This window comes from Cyanistes caeruleus, chromosome 3, assembly GCF_971803275.1.
Source record: "Cyanistes caeruleus chromosome 3, bCyaCae1.hap1.1, whole genome shotgun sequence".
In the NCBI taxonomy this organism is placed as follows: Eukaryota; Metazoa; Chordata; class Aves; order Passeriformes; family Paridae; genus Cyanistes; species Cyanistes caeruleus.
The window spans coordinates 88971243-88985322 of NC_141703.1; the positions used below are offsets into that span (position 1 = coordinate 88971243).

At 43.2% G+C, this 14080-nt stretch overlaps 1 long non-coding RNA gene across 1 annotated transcript; it reads right to left on the reverse strand.

The window, feature by feature from the left end:
• Positions 1-5687: 5687 nt before the first annotated feature.
• LOC147654324 (uncharacterized) lies at positions 5688-13747 on the reverse strand. The gene is made up of 4 exons (XR_015283968.1): positions 11937-13747; positions 8280-8377; positions 7585-7736; positions 5688-6223 (listed from the first exon to the last, which is right to left on the reverse strand). It is a non-coding gene; the product is annotated as an uncharacterized LOC147654324 (long non-coding RNA).
• Positions 13748-14080: the final 333 nt, after the last annotated feature.

The following is a 14080-nucleotide window of genomic DNA, read 5'->3' on the forward strand; positions in this document are numbered from 1 at the left end:
CGAGAGGTATGAACCATATCATTCATCTCAGCACGGTGTTAATTCAGGGTTGGTCTACACATAGGCTGGAACTAAAAAAAGACCAGTCCTATAAATCATACCTGCAGTTCAAGGGTGTAGATGAATATTTTGGAGGCTCATCCACATACTAACCTGATTTTGTTAGTAAATCATGACCAGAACAGATAACAGACAAACCCCTGCGTTAGCCCCAGTGTTTGCAGTGAAAATCTGATGGAGATTGTTTTAACAGAGTAAGGCCACTATGAATGAAAAAACACAACATTGTCACACCAAGATTCACTGGTAAGCTCAATTTTAAACCCAGGTTGCTATTTTGAGTCCAGTTTGGATGCACTGATGCCCTCCAACACCTGGAGATATCAGTTTTGATGCCACTAAAATTAACCTTTTCATTCCTGCTCCCAGGCCCCCACGACTGATTTACTGTGCATCACTCCATTGCCACACACAAACAGGCACAGGAAACACGACATTTTACATCTCTCCTTCTGCTTCTTCATGAAAAACCAAACTCACCAGAACTCTGTGGCCTTCTGGGATAAGTCCTCAGGTATCATCCCGAGCTGGAAGGGTTGCTCTGGTACTCCAAAAGATGCACCTTCCTGGAGCCACCTCTTCTCCCCAGGCAGCTCCCAGAGAGAAGTAGACAAAGACCTCAGACATTTCCCACACTCCTCTCATAAACATGTCTCCCTTTCTGCTGTACAGAAAATGATGGGAGAGGAAGAATGTATTTGGGGTGCAGGGAGGATCAAGGTAGTTGTGGGCAGAGACTGGAAGAGGGAGAAAACAGGGAGTGATCTTTCACCAGCGGATCTGAAATAAAGCAGCAGAGCAGCTGGACTGATCTGTTGAGGGAGAGGATGAAAGAAGCAGAGGTCAGACAAGAAGGAAAGGAGTTTGGGAATGCATGGCCCACGGGAAGGTGAGGGTGGGGATGAAAAGAAAATTAATTTCCAGGTGAAGATAGAGTAGAGAGGGAATGAAGATGAAGCAGGGAAGGAATTAATCTTGTGATGGCAAAACGCTGGTCCTAGCAGAGAACTGGCACTGCACCAGTGGTGATTAATTACAGTGCCTTTTTTTCATCACAGCCTTGTTCCTTTTGGAATACAACAATGCATGATTTCATTTTATGCAGACTCTGAGAACAAATTTTTAAAAAATGCTCCTCATCCACATTACTGCAAATATGGCTTCAGCACTCTGTGCAAGACCTGATGTGTTTTATGGGTGCTGAGCCTCAGAAGCTTGCTTGATACATAGCAGGATGTTTTTTAAAGACCAGCAGAGAGAAACTGCTAGTGATGTAAACAACAATGTTTACAATATTTATTATGTGATTGAGCACGCTGCATAAACACACCCAAGCTCTGTGCACAAGCAATCCCTGACATATTTACACCGTGGCTCTGGAGCCCAAATGCAAACGTGTACAATAAAGCAGCAGACTGAGACTTTCAGGCACGAGGGAACAATCAAGTACCGCGTGATGAAACAAAATTGGAAGCCATTACATCTTCTGGATTCTGAAAGCAGATTTTTTTTTTAAAGAATATTTTAGAGCTAAATGCTACTTTGAAAGACATCATAAAAATGTGCTTTCAAATGAAAGAGGGGGAAAGAAAATGATTCTTCCCTTTTGAAATGACGGACGTTCTTAGGAACTGCACTTCAAGTTTCCAGTGAATAATACTGTATTGGCAAGCTCTTAAGTTGCAGGCTGCATTGCATATCCAGAACTGCTATCTGATGGTGACTTCACAGGGGGAATGAGCATCTCTTATGCCAAGCCATTATCTTAAGCCTGTGATAACAAAACTGAAATGACTGAATACAAAATGCATGCTGAACAGTAGGGATAAAGTTAAAGAATTCAGCTGGATGATGACCTTGCAACTCATCTTAGATAAATGGGACTGTTTTTTCATTTGTTTCAATGAGCTCATTGGTATAAGGTTTGTAACACAGCTACACACAGGCACAGAGTGCCATAGCAATATACATATAGCTACCAGATGCTGAAATAAAAAATGCACTTGTGAAGTTGCCTAACTTCAAGTGCCAGCTTGAAGGTTAAGATGTGTGCACAGACCAGGAGTGAAGTAGATATTGATGCATCAAAAGTTTTCAGCGCTGTTATTGATATTCATGAGATACGATTAATACAAAAAATTGTCTTGATACAAACTTGTGGCATTACGTGTTCCAGTGTATAAAGAAGCATTCTGGATGAACAAGAATTTTAAAAAAAGGAGACATGACAGTGAGACCTTTACCAAAGTTGTGTTGATTCACACAGGATGACTCTTCACTTAGAGTGAAGAGGATGGGTAACATCTTCACCCAGGACCATTTATGTGAAGGTGCTCCTACAAAAAGAAAGCACTTAACAACTAAGGTCATTGATTTGCAACAGCAAGCTGTACCTTTGCTAAGGCTTTGAAGAAAACAAGCCCATTTCTGGATGAGGAGGGAAATAAGGGACATTGATCAAAGAAAAAAAAAAACAAGTATTATCAAGATCTATCCTTATCTTCTCTCTGCCATAGACTCTTTCTGCTCCTTCTCAGACTTTGTGTCATTTGGTCATCCAGCTAAATAATCTGAGGCAAAAGATAGAGTAATAAGTTCCTGCCTTTCTTCTTTCTCTATACCAGAAAACTTCCTCACTTTGAATTGCAACCACAGCAGTCTCTTTTTTTACTGGCCTAGCCTCCCCAGACTTCTCCTCACTAAAAACAACATCACCTGAGATAAGTTCCAGGTCCATAGTTTAGGCCACTAACCAGTGACATGCAGCATAAGCCCTGTGAAGGGCCCTCCCACTCCTGCCAAACATTCTGTTTCAGCTGTGGATATGTGACGTGCAGGCTGATCCTGAATCATGAGCCTCACTCCATCAAAGAACTCATTTTTAATCCCTCGTGACTCACACAGACACTGTAAATCTCCCACATCCAGCATCTATTTCTTGGCTGTAAGAAAAGACAGCACCAGCCTCCCTCTAACATGCCCATGCTGAGGCAGTAATGCAGCCAGTGCAACAATTTAAGGGTCTGTTTGCCCAGCTTAGAGGACAGAAAAGAAAGCCAAGTACAAGAAGCCTGTTTACAAGAAGTAATTGCTATAGCTATGGCCGCCAAGAGACAAGAGACCCCACTCCCCTTCTGCCTTGGTATGTTCCCACATTTCCCCAATGCCTGCCACTTCCTGAAATGCAAGACATCCTCTTAAGTGCATCCTCTTAAGTTCCTCTTAAGAAACTTTCCTTCTCTGACTTTGCAACTTTTCTAGCTAATCTTAAAATAAATGTCCTTAGCCTCTTTTTCTAGATTCATCAGTGTTTATTATCCCACAAGAAGCTCTGTCAGATCAAGACTCCTTACTCCCTTGTCCCAGAGGCAAAAACATTCCCCGAAATACAAAACCAAAACAACCCCAGTGAAAATTCTCTCTCAAGAAACCTTTCTTCAGTGAATGTGGTCTCAGGAAGCAGGTAGAGAGTAGCCCAACATATCCATATTGCATAGCCAGCAATATCCACATGCCCTTCTGCAATTTTACAGGGCAGTTTTCTTGAATAGCACACTTCCATCTGCCGTAAACCTTTCCCTCTCCTCTCCTGTCTTACCCTGCATCCACTGTGTAGTGAGATCAGAGGGCATTTTCCCCTGCACTAATGCAAATCAAGGTCACAAAAAGCAGTGAGATTTTCAGGAGGAAGCCTGAATGGGGCTGCCATACAAGTGGAGATCCAAGGGTGATCCCAGCCATGCAGGGTCATGGAGAAGGACGGCAGTACTGGGGGGCTGATAGCCACTGCTGCTGTGACCCCCAAGCAAGGCAAGGTGATGGATCCTGTCCAGGGTCTATTTGGGGAGTTCAGTGAGGAACATCTGGGGAAGGGGGACAGGGATGAGACTGGATGTGAGGCTGCAGCACAGGTCTGTAGATTCCTGAGCTGAGACAGAGCCCATGGAAAGTGTTGGTGGGTGGAGTGACCTCAGTGCTCAGGACTGACAGGACACAAGTCTGATGAGGAGCAGCTGAGGGAGCTGAGGGTGTTCAGCCTGGAGAGAAGGAGGCTCAAGGGGGACCTTTTTCCTCTCTACAACTCCATGAAAGAAGGTTATGGCAGCAAAGTGGGGGTCAGTCTCTTCTCCCAAGTAACCAGTGACAGGACAATAGGAAATGTCCTCAAGTCACACCAGGAGAGGTTAAGGCTGGATATTATGAAAAATTCTTCATAGAAAGGGTTATCAAGCACTGGAACAGGCTGCCCAGGGAAGTGGTTGAGTTGCCATCCCTGAAGGTATTTGAAAGATGTAGATGTGGCACTTGGGGACATGGTTCACTGGTGGATTTGGCACTGCTGGATTGGACTTGATGGCCTCAAAGATCTCTTCCAATCTAAATTCAGTGATTCTATAATTTGTGCATTAAGGACCCTGACCAAATATATCTTGATAAATTAAGGTAACTTTTAAAGTGGAGTCTCTGGAGGAGCTCCCCAGCAGTGAGCTCCAGTCCCCAGGCTGCATTTTTTGTACTTCCCACAGAAATCATCAATGAATTATTGCAGAACCACCACACAACCTCAGTAATAATAATAACAATGATGTATAGTCTCTTGTGTGTTGGACTGGAAGAGCCTTGAGACTTTTCAGCAGAGGCTCATGGAAGGCAGATACTGCCAGTGGAGGGGGGAGATGATCCCCTGCCATGCCAAGACAGCACAAAGATGAACAGAGAAAATTTATGTACCATTTTTGTTGCGGTTTTTTCTCCCTTTTAAAATAAAAAATCTTATCTCAGCTGAACTATTCATTTGCCTGCAAGAAAATCTGTCAACTTTCTTCAGTTTTCTGGGTCTTCAATGAATCTGATGTTTTGTAGGTATCTTAACTTGTGCTGTCTTCTGCATCTCTAGCCTGTATACTACACGGCTCCTAATTTTGATGTGTAACCACTTGAAACATCAGGGCCACAAAGCAACAGTCTCTGCTCCCAGCAGAAAAGGAATTGTTCTGCATTAACATGAATGTTATTCCTTTCATTTTTCCTCTCACTGACTTCTCTAAGAAATTTCCCTGCCCCCTCTCCTGCATCTCTTCTTCTCTGCAGTGTTAAAAGGCAAGAGATAACCCTGACTTACCTCCACTCCTACCACAGACCAACCTTTCTGTGGATCCACACCTCCTTTCACCTGCAATCCCACTCATGGGGGATCCCTACTCACCCTTTGGCTGAAAAGGGACACACATCCTTCATCTGAACTTCTCACCAAACGGGCTGCAGGCTGAGGCACTACCCCACACAGGGGTAGGCAGGTAACACTTCATGTTGTCATCACTTTTTTGTCACAGAAATCCTAAGCAATGTTTACTTTTTGCATGGATTCTCTCTCTGCATATTTTGTTCCACATAACTTTGCTGTATAAATTTTTTATTTACTTTCATACAGTCTTAATAAATCAATTTTTTTCTGTTTTGCACAACATGATGAAACTTTCCCCAGGAAAGACTGTGTTCTGAAGAGACATTTATTCTACACTTTGTCTTCCCCTTAAGGAACTTATTAACATGGATCACTTTTTTCTTTTCTTCTCTTTTTTTTCCCTTTCCTTTTCTTTCTTTATTTTCTCATTGCAATTTGCATATTTATTTTGTAATACTGCTTTGTGAGCTGCTTTTCTTATTTAAGGGTGATTCCATATTTTAACTTAGATTCTCCTTATTCCTCTTAGCTGTCTTGTTTATGGCACATGTGTTTCTCATAAAAAACCATACTGGCAGTGCTTTGTTAAGGTTGGGTCTAGCTGGTTCCTGTGTGCTGGGAAATGAAAAAATAAAGGTGAAGAACCAGGCTTGTGGTAGAAGGTATGGTGTTTGGAGAAGCATTTTCCCACCATCTTCACTGTTATGCAGTTACCTTGGCATCCTGCCAACGCTTTTTGTGTCCAAATTTGTCAGATTGTCCAGTTTTGTGTCCAAGTTTGGAAACCTGGACAGCCTGCTAGGGGCAGAATGATGGAGGTGTGGCGGGGAGGGCCAGCCTCTGCCATTAGTTTCTGCCACCGGTCATGCAAGATGAAAGACCCTGGTGTTTAGGCCACAGTTTGATGTATCTGCAGGGAGAACTGAAATTCAAGCAGAGGAAGACACTTGCAGAGGCAGCCAGGCGCAGGTCTGCACACTGGAAACAGAAAACAGGTGTCAGATGATATTGATTCCTTGATGTCCCTCTCCCGCCCGTGTATTCTCCCCATCTGAGCTCCATTCACATCAGGACGGGCCTGTGTAATCTGTCTTCCATATGTTCTAAGGGGAAACTGTCTCTTCAATGGCAAAACCATATCAATTGTTCCCTGCCAGACCCCTCCCCGTGGCTTGTGATGAATGGCCCCAGCATGCAGCCTGCTCTGGGAGAGATGCACTTTGCTCACTGGAGATTGCAGCCTTTCCCCAAGCCTTTCAGCAAGGTTTAACAAGTTCATATTTCTTAACCAGACCTTGCTAGCAGAACTCTGTCAGAAGTGGATAAATCAGGCAGGAGAGTTACAAAGAGGCAGCATCTTGTCACGTGTGCTAAGTTCCTGGTAGGTACTTGGGATCCTGACTACCACTCCCATTGCAACCCGTGGCAGAGGGCTAGTAAATGCTTTTGGACCCTGAGCCTTAGTGGCCAAAGCAGATTTTTATGCATATTAGGATGTTGTTGTTGCATTTTTATGCTGCATAATGACTTCAAGAGCAATTCAGTGGTTGTGGAGTGGTGCCATGCTTTAGAGGGCAGGAAACTGTTTTTACTCATCAGTATTTCTAGCAGAATCACTACATGCCTTTATCGCTGTATTTCTGAGTGACAATGTTGCTCAGTTTTCTACTTAAATATATGGCTTTAAAGATGAATGGTTTGAGGTACCACAGTATGGATCCTACAAGAAGTTCAGCAAAATCAGAAATTTTGTATCTTGAACTGTAGACACCAGTTACCACAAAAACAGGAAAATGGCATGTCAGGACCATGCTCCTGAGCAGCATCCTCGGCAGCGTGGAATTAGCCTGCATTGTACCCATTGTCTGAATGTCTGTAACATTATTTGACCCAAAGATGGTGTGACTGACCCTAATGCACAATGAAGACAAGGTTTGTGAAAGTTAGAGTGAACATGGGGGCACAGTTGGGACAGAAGGGCCCAGTGCTCCTTTTCACAGGGGAATTGTTACCTTGCATCTTCTAACAAGCAGTCCTTCTTCTCTGCCTGTGTTAGTTTCCCTAGTTGTCCTCCCCACCTCACTGAAACCCTTGTTTCTTCTATTACTCCTTGTTTTCATGTTTTGCCATGCTCACTCACTGGATCTGAGAGCTTTGCACCTGCTGCTGACTGCCCATGTCCCATCAGAGGACCCTCTCTGCCCCCTCCCATCACAGCCCTTGTGGGATCAGAACAGAACCTTACATAAAGCAGGTGAAGCAGTTGCATCAGGAAACGCTCACAGAAAGTCAGATCCAGAATCCAGGGTAATGATTTAGCAGCCCAGATGCCTCCTTACCCTCTTGAAGCAGTGCAGGCAGTCTTAAGGCAGAAGAAGCTGAGGAGGGTGCTCTGTGCTCAGCTCCATCACTGTGACACAAAGCTGCAGCTGCCAACAGGAGCATCTGAAGGTCTCTGCTCTCTGCATTTACGCGGCCAGGTGCAAATATTCTAGGGGAAGGCAGTGGGGGGCAAAAAGAGCAGGGCCATAGTTGCTACAGGCCATTAACACCTCCTGGAGCTGTGCACATTCAGGTCATCTAACATGGGTCTGGCTGGGCTGCACAATCCTCCCATCCCTCCCAGCTCCAAATCCTTCCATGGTCCATGTGCAGAGTGTGTAACATACAGTAAATTTGACATTCCCATCTACCCACTCCTTAGGGAGCAAGGGACACTGACTGCACCCATAAAATTATTAGTTTAAAACTGAGGAAGAAGGGGAAAAATATAGGGGTTTGGTTGATTTTCTTCTTTTTAAGTAGGAATGCTGAACCTGTGATATTCACTGCATCACTGAGGTCAACAGTTTGCTGATATTCAGAAAGGGATTAGGGATTTATAGGGATAATGAGAGCATATACAGTTTTATTAGACAGACTAGGAAAAAATGCTTTGAGACAAGATCTAAGTCCTTCTCATGTTTCAGAGCATAAGCTAAACATTAAGTGATAGAGGCTGGAAAGAAAAATGCTGTATTCAGTAATCACCTACTTCATCACTCCTTTCTGCCTCCTCTGATACAGCAGATACCAAAAAGAGACTGTGGATTTCAGATCGCTGGTCCCTCCTAGTCCATGCTAGGGCTGTTTCTAAGGTAGGACAGAATCAAGAGACTTGAGTTTTCCAACACAGCAGTGCATGTGCACCTACCCACCCAAACAGGGCCAAGCAAGTATTCATCCCTACCCAGGCACAAATGCTCATGAAAAATAGGCACAGCATTTCCCCATTTTTTTACAGCAGGATGTTGTTCAGTTTGTGGCACGTTAATTACTATTTACGGGGCTGCTATAAAAATTAGTTACCTTTTTATAACAAAAGGCCCACAGCCAATATTTTATAGACAACACACAGAGAAGTTTGGAATTGATGATTTACAGATCAGGAAATAACACTTAATCAGCTTCCCTACCTTCCCAAGCCCGACTGTGCAGTTTTACGCCACCTCGCTGTTTTCAACTCATTATTTATTGATGTTGATTGCTTGACATTTCACGACAGGATATGCTTGTTCTGAGAGGTGCACTCTGGGATTTATCCCAACGTGGCAGAGAGGTGTGGGTTATATTATTTTGCCCTCAAGTCAGCTGTATCATGTGTCCCAGCACATAGAGTGGTCCCCAGTGTTTATGTCACACAACATAAAACCTGCTTTCACGGAGGGTGACCGCCTTTCCTGCACCACACACGAAGGGAGCCCAAGAATGCGAGGCAAATACCTCATTTACACCATCCCCACGGTGTGGAACACGCTGCCAAAACACCACTCCTGCTCTCCACCACTGACTTGTGTAACATCTTTCATCAGGTGGTCTGAAAGCTCCTTATCCCCATGAATCAATGAACTGCACACCGTCACCGTGATGTGGAAGGACGGGGGATAGCTGTAGCTAATTTATAGATAAGTAAATGGAGGCACTTCTTATGATCATATTCCATCTTAAGTGCTGTAAATCACAGCCAGTTGATTAATGTCTGCAAACCCCTCGGAGAGCCTTGTGCATCACTGACGAAGCTCTGCTAGAGCAGCTTGTGCCACTGTGGAGGGAGGGCTTGTCTGACGTGCCGCCAGCAGCAGCAGGAGAAGGTGAGAAACCCTGCTCAGTGTCACACCTGATGGAGCTGTCAATTACAGTGTGCAGGAGGGAGGAGCCTTGCCAGGGTTAAATAAAAGGGTTAAATAGAAGCCCACAGTCTCCAACTCTGCAGCCTGCCATCTGCACGGAACACGGGGTTGCAGTGTGAGCATCCACACCCAGCGCTCCTAACAGAGGCAGTTCTACCTTGGGACCTTCCAAACCACTGCTGTCAGCATCTCTTGGGGAACAGTAATTGTAAAAACATTCATGTAGCCCAAGTTAAATAAAAATAGAAACGAAAAGGTGCTCCCACTGGTTCTAGGCTCTAGTGCAGACTTGCATTGGGTTTTGAAGCCACATGCTGCCCTCTGGAAAGAGTGTAATTTCTCTTCAAACAGGCACAGCTTTACATTCATACACACTGACAAACAAAAGGATGGGACAACTATTCATTCCTTTTCCATTAATTTAATTAATTTGGATTAATTTTTAAGGTAATAGAATTTCATGGCAAGTCAAAAGATAAAGATCCCAAGGATAGTTTATTGATGTACTTTGCTAGCCACGTTTTTGAAAAGGAAGTTGTTCAAATTTGTGAAATTTTACACCAGTGACTTTTCATTTTGCTAAATGGGTTAGGAGATTTTTTTTTTCTATTCTCTTCATTTCTTTATATTTGTATTTTAAATTATATACATATACATATTATACACATGTATTTAGTATTTGTTCACAAGCATTGCTTTAAGACAAATGAGTAAATACACCTTTTTATCAAACAGCATGAAACATATTCCAGCAGTATTTATATTACAGCTGGCTGAACAGGAAAAAAAAAAGCATCTGTAAACATGCCAGCAAACCCCCCCACCTCCTCTGATGCAGTCCCACAGTCTGTTGAACCTTTGCAGTCATTTTCCATCATCCAGTAGTACAGAAACTTTTCGTTTCTTTAAGTGCTTAACCCAGGGCACACACGTGCACAGGCATTTGTTACAGATTTAGTTTGAAAGTACTTAGCACCTATTTAAACTCCACTTCACATGCTTGCACGAAGTAATTGCTCAGAGTTCATCTTGAAAAGAGACAATATGGACAAAGCAAGCAAAATATAACAGATTCTACAAATCCATGGATGTGCCTGAGCTGGAACAGAACACAAAAGAGAAAATCTTTAGGAGCTTTAAGTCGTGAAGACAAAATGTGTGGCCCACCGAGTTTGGATTTTTTGAGAGCTTTGCAGTGAATGACATCCTGACTTTTAACAAATGTCATTTATTTCATTAGGAAAGATTTTCAGTGACAATGAGGTGAGAGCACAAGCCTAAAAACCTAGTGAGGCTTTATAAGTGGACAGAAAAATAAAGCTGATGAGAAATTCAAATTAGCAACTAATATATCTGTAACATTTAGTGGACAAGAGGAGGTGGTCTACAAGGCTTCATGAGGAATGATAATCCAGTGTGTTACACAGAGGCATGGAAAGTTTCTGGTGCCCCTGCTTCAAAAGATCCCTGGAAAATCTAATGGCATCCACATGGCATCTGTACTGATACAGTGAATCAGTCTGAACTCACCAATGTTACAGAAATTGAGAGCAGCAATTCATGGGAAAGCTATTCCAATATCTTGGGACATCTGTCTATTCCAGTATGCCTTACTGGAGAAACCTATAGTAAATGTAGTTTATCAAAATAAAGTTAAGAGGTGATTCAACCCACAGCCCCAGAAAACTGAAGACCATTTAAACATCTAATCACTTCTCATGGTTACCACAAGACAGAGTAAGAGAATCACAGAATCATCAAGATTGGAAGACACCATGGAAGTTATCTAGTCCAACCCAGCACCACCTCTAAACCATATCCCCAAGTGCCACATCCAGACACCTCTTAAACACTTCAGAGGTGGTGACTCCACCACCACTCCCACTCCCACTTCCTGGGCTGCACATTCCAATGCCTACCCACTCTTTCAGTGATTTTTCTTCTCTAGTATTTAATCTGAATCTCCCTTGGCACAACTTAATGCCATTTTCTCTCATACTTTCACTTGAGACATGGCGGGAGACCTCAAAATTCAACCTTTGTGCTTTTATTAATACACATATCTAAAGATAAGGAGAGATAGAGACTCCCAATATTGTTCCCACTAATTTCTAAGTGACTATCGTTATTATCAAGATATGTGTCTATTTTCAGTTTGAATTTGCCTGGCTTTATCCTTCTGTCATCAGTATTAATTAAGCCTTCCTATGATGAAGGAAAACCCCTAAGGCATTTATAGTTTGCTTTCTTTCCACGGAAATGTTTCCACAGTGTATCACACTCACCTCTGACTAGTCTATTCAACAGAAGAAAGCAATGGACTCTCAAAGTTTCTTACATTTTTTCTATAGCTGAAATCTCCATAGCACCCAGACAATTGTTACAATTCTCTGCTTTCTTGTCAGTTTTGAAAATATTTAGAATTAATGAAGCTGGAATGGAATGAATTATCCTCAACCCATTTTCACCAGTGCTCCTTACAGGGGTGAAGTCTCTGTTCTTCCACACACTTTCACACCCACCTAATGACTGTGCCAGCTGTGTCTGCCACCTGAACCAGGTGCAGAGATGGAGAGATCACATCTTGAAGATGGAACTTTTTATTTGAGCTGTGTCTGGCTGGGATGGAGCTAACTTCCTTCACAGCAGCGGGGAGTCAGCGAGTGGCTGTGGGGTCACTTTTGTGGGGTCCATCCGTGGCAATATTTGGTAATACATTCTGTGGTGAAAATAAATAATAAACACTTGTCTTGAAATGCCATTGAAATGAAATTGCTGGCTGTATGAAACCTTAAATGCTTATCCCAAATCGAGGTCTCTGTGACACTGTGCTGATAAACTCTATTGTGCCACCCCTGCTAATTGCATTGACTGCATCACTGAAGAGTTTCTTGTATAGCTGATCTATACGCTTCAAATCTTCCCTGCTAAATTCTACCTTTGTCCCTGACAGGGAGGAATTAATCATTGCAGAGCTTCAAACAGTTTATGTCTGGGAGAAGATGCCTGATATTAATTAACCCAGCAAACAAAAAAATCCAGTGAATGTAACTTGAATTTAAGCTAGGGAGAACATACAATATTTAACATTTGGAATGAGCAGGAGACTCTCAGCTCCCAAAGTCTTAAGGTTACTGCTGTGTTTCTTTTAAAAATGTATGACATGGGTCAGAGGTGATCCTGGAGCACCTGAACAATTCATCCTGCTCAGAGACAGCCTAGGATGGTCCTGTCTCCTGAGTATGGGGTAAACCAGTGGTAGCTGCTTACTTTAGGTGAGTATGCCAGAATGATCCCTCCATCATGTTGCGGGAATCCTGAACCTCATGACACACAGTTTTGTGTTTTAGATGTTGATGTGAGAGAATCCAGTGGTATTCATGGAAGAAGTTACCTGGAAAAAACCTGAATTTTCTCTTGAGGTGGAACTCTGTTTCCCACCTTTACCATTTAAACTCAAGAAGCAGGAAATGAGCATGGAAGGGATGCATAAGAGGGACAGCTGAACTACAGGAAATGTAATATCTACAAGGCCTGCCCAGCCCAGCTCTGTATGATTCCCTACTCCTGGAATAATGCTTGTGATTTCTTTGTTCAGAAAACAATAGGCATCTTTGGCCTAGCTGAGGCTCAAGTTATACAGCTGAGTGCAGAAGTCAGGGCTGACATTCTCTGGCTAGTGCCATGCAGTGCTACATTCAGGACTGGTTTTAAAACATATGAACCAACTGAAGGAAGTCTAAAAGAAGAAGCAAGTCCAGCTTCAGTCTGCTGCAGTGACTAGATGACACTAGTAATCCCTCCAAGGCTTCAAAGATTACAGGGAGAGAGTATCATTGCTAAAGGTGACTTATGTGGGCATGAGTAAAAGCAAGGCACTATATGGGAGCAAATGAAAGATATTTTCCATGCTGCCTTGAAGGTGTGTCAAGTAGCAATCTACACCTCTATGGGGAGAGTAGAAACTCCACTGCTGTCATCTTGCTAAGGAGATTTCCAAAAGACTGGAATTCCCCTGAGAACCCTCTCCTCAGAGTACTGCCATCAGGACTCTTGTCCTACCCCAAGCTTATCCTCCCTGCTGCTTGCCATGGTGGCAGGAGTACCCTTTCCCTGAGACCATGCTCTGTTTGCTCCCAGCCGGGGAGTGGGGTCCCTCTTCAGTCACCCTTGCACATGTGCACTTCATTGTACTAAAGCTATGTAACAGTGCTGGCTTGATTTATGAGGGCTGCATTTCTTCCAGTGATCCCTGCTGGTACAGGACTCACTACTTCCCTTTTATGTGTCTGTGTCAGAGGGCAACTGGCAACCAGCTGTTGGAAACCGATGTAAAAAAAATCCCCAGCACAACAAAACCCTTTATTACCATTGTGATATCATTTCAAGTTCCACTACCTGCCTATAGTCTCTGTGAGGAGGGCAATGGAGATTGTGGCTGCAGACTTTATCACTGTGAAGAAATTAAAATGATATTATTGAATTTCCAACTTGGACAAGCGAGTGTGTTTGGTGAACCAAAACACATCCCCACTACCAAGTAACACTGATTCAGACTGAGGACATGTTTTCTCAGTTGTCTCTATGCTCAGAGACCACATGATATACATATTTCCTCCTCCTAGGTGTCTGTTAATAAGGAGATATCAAAAGCTCAGTAAAAGTA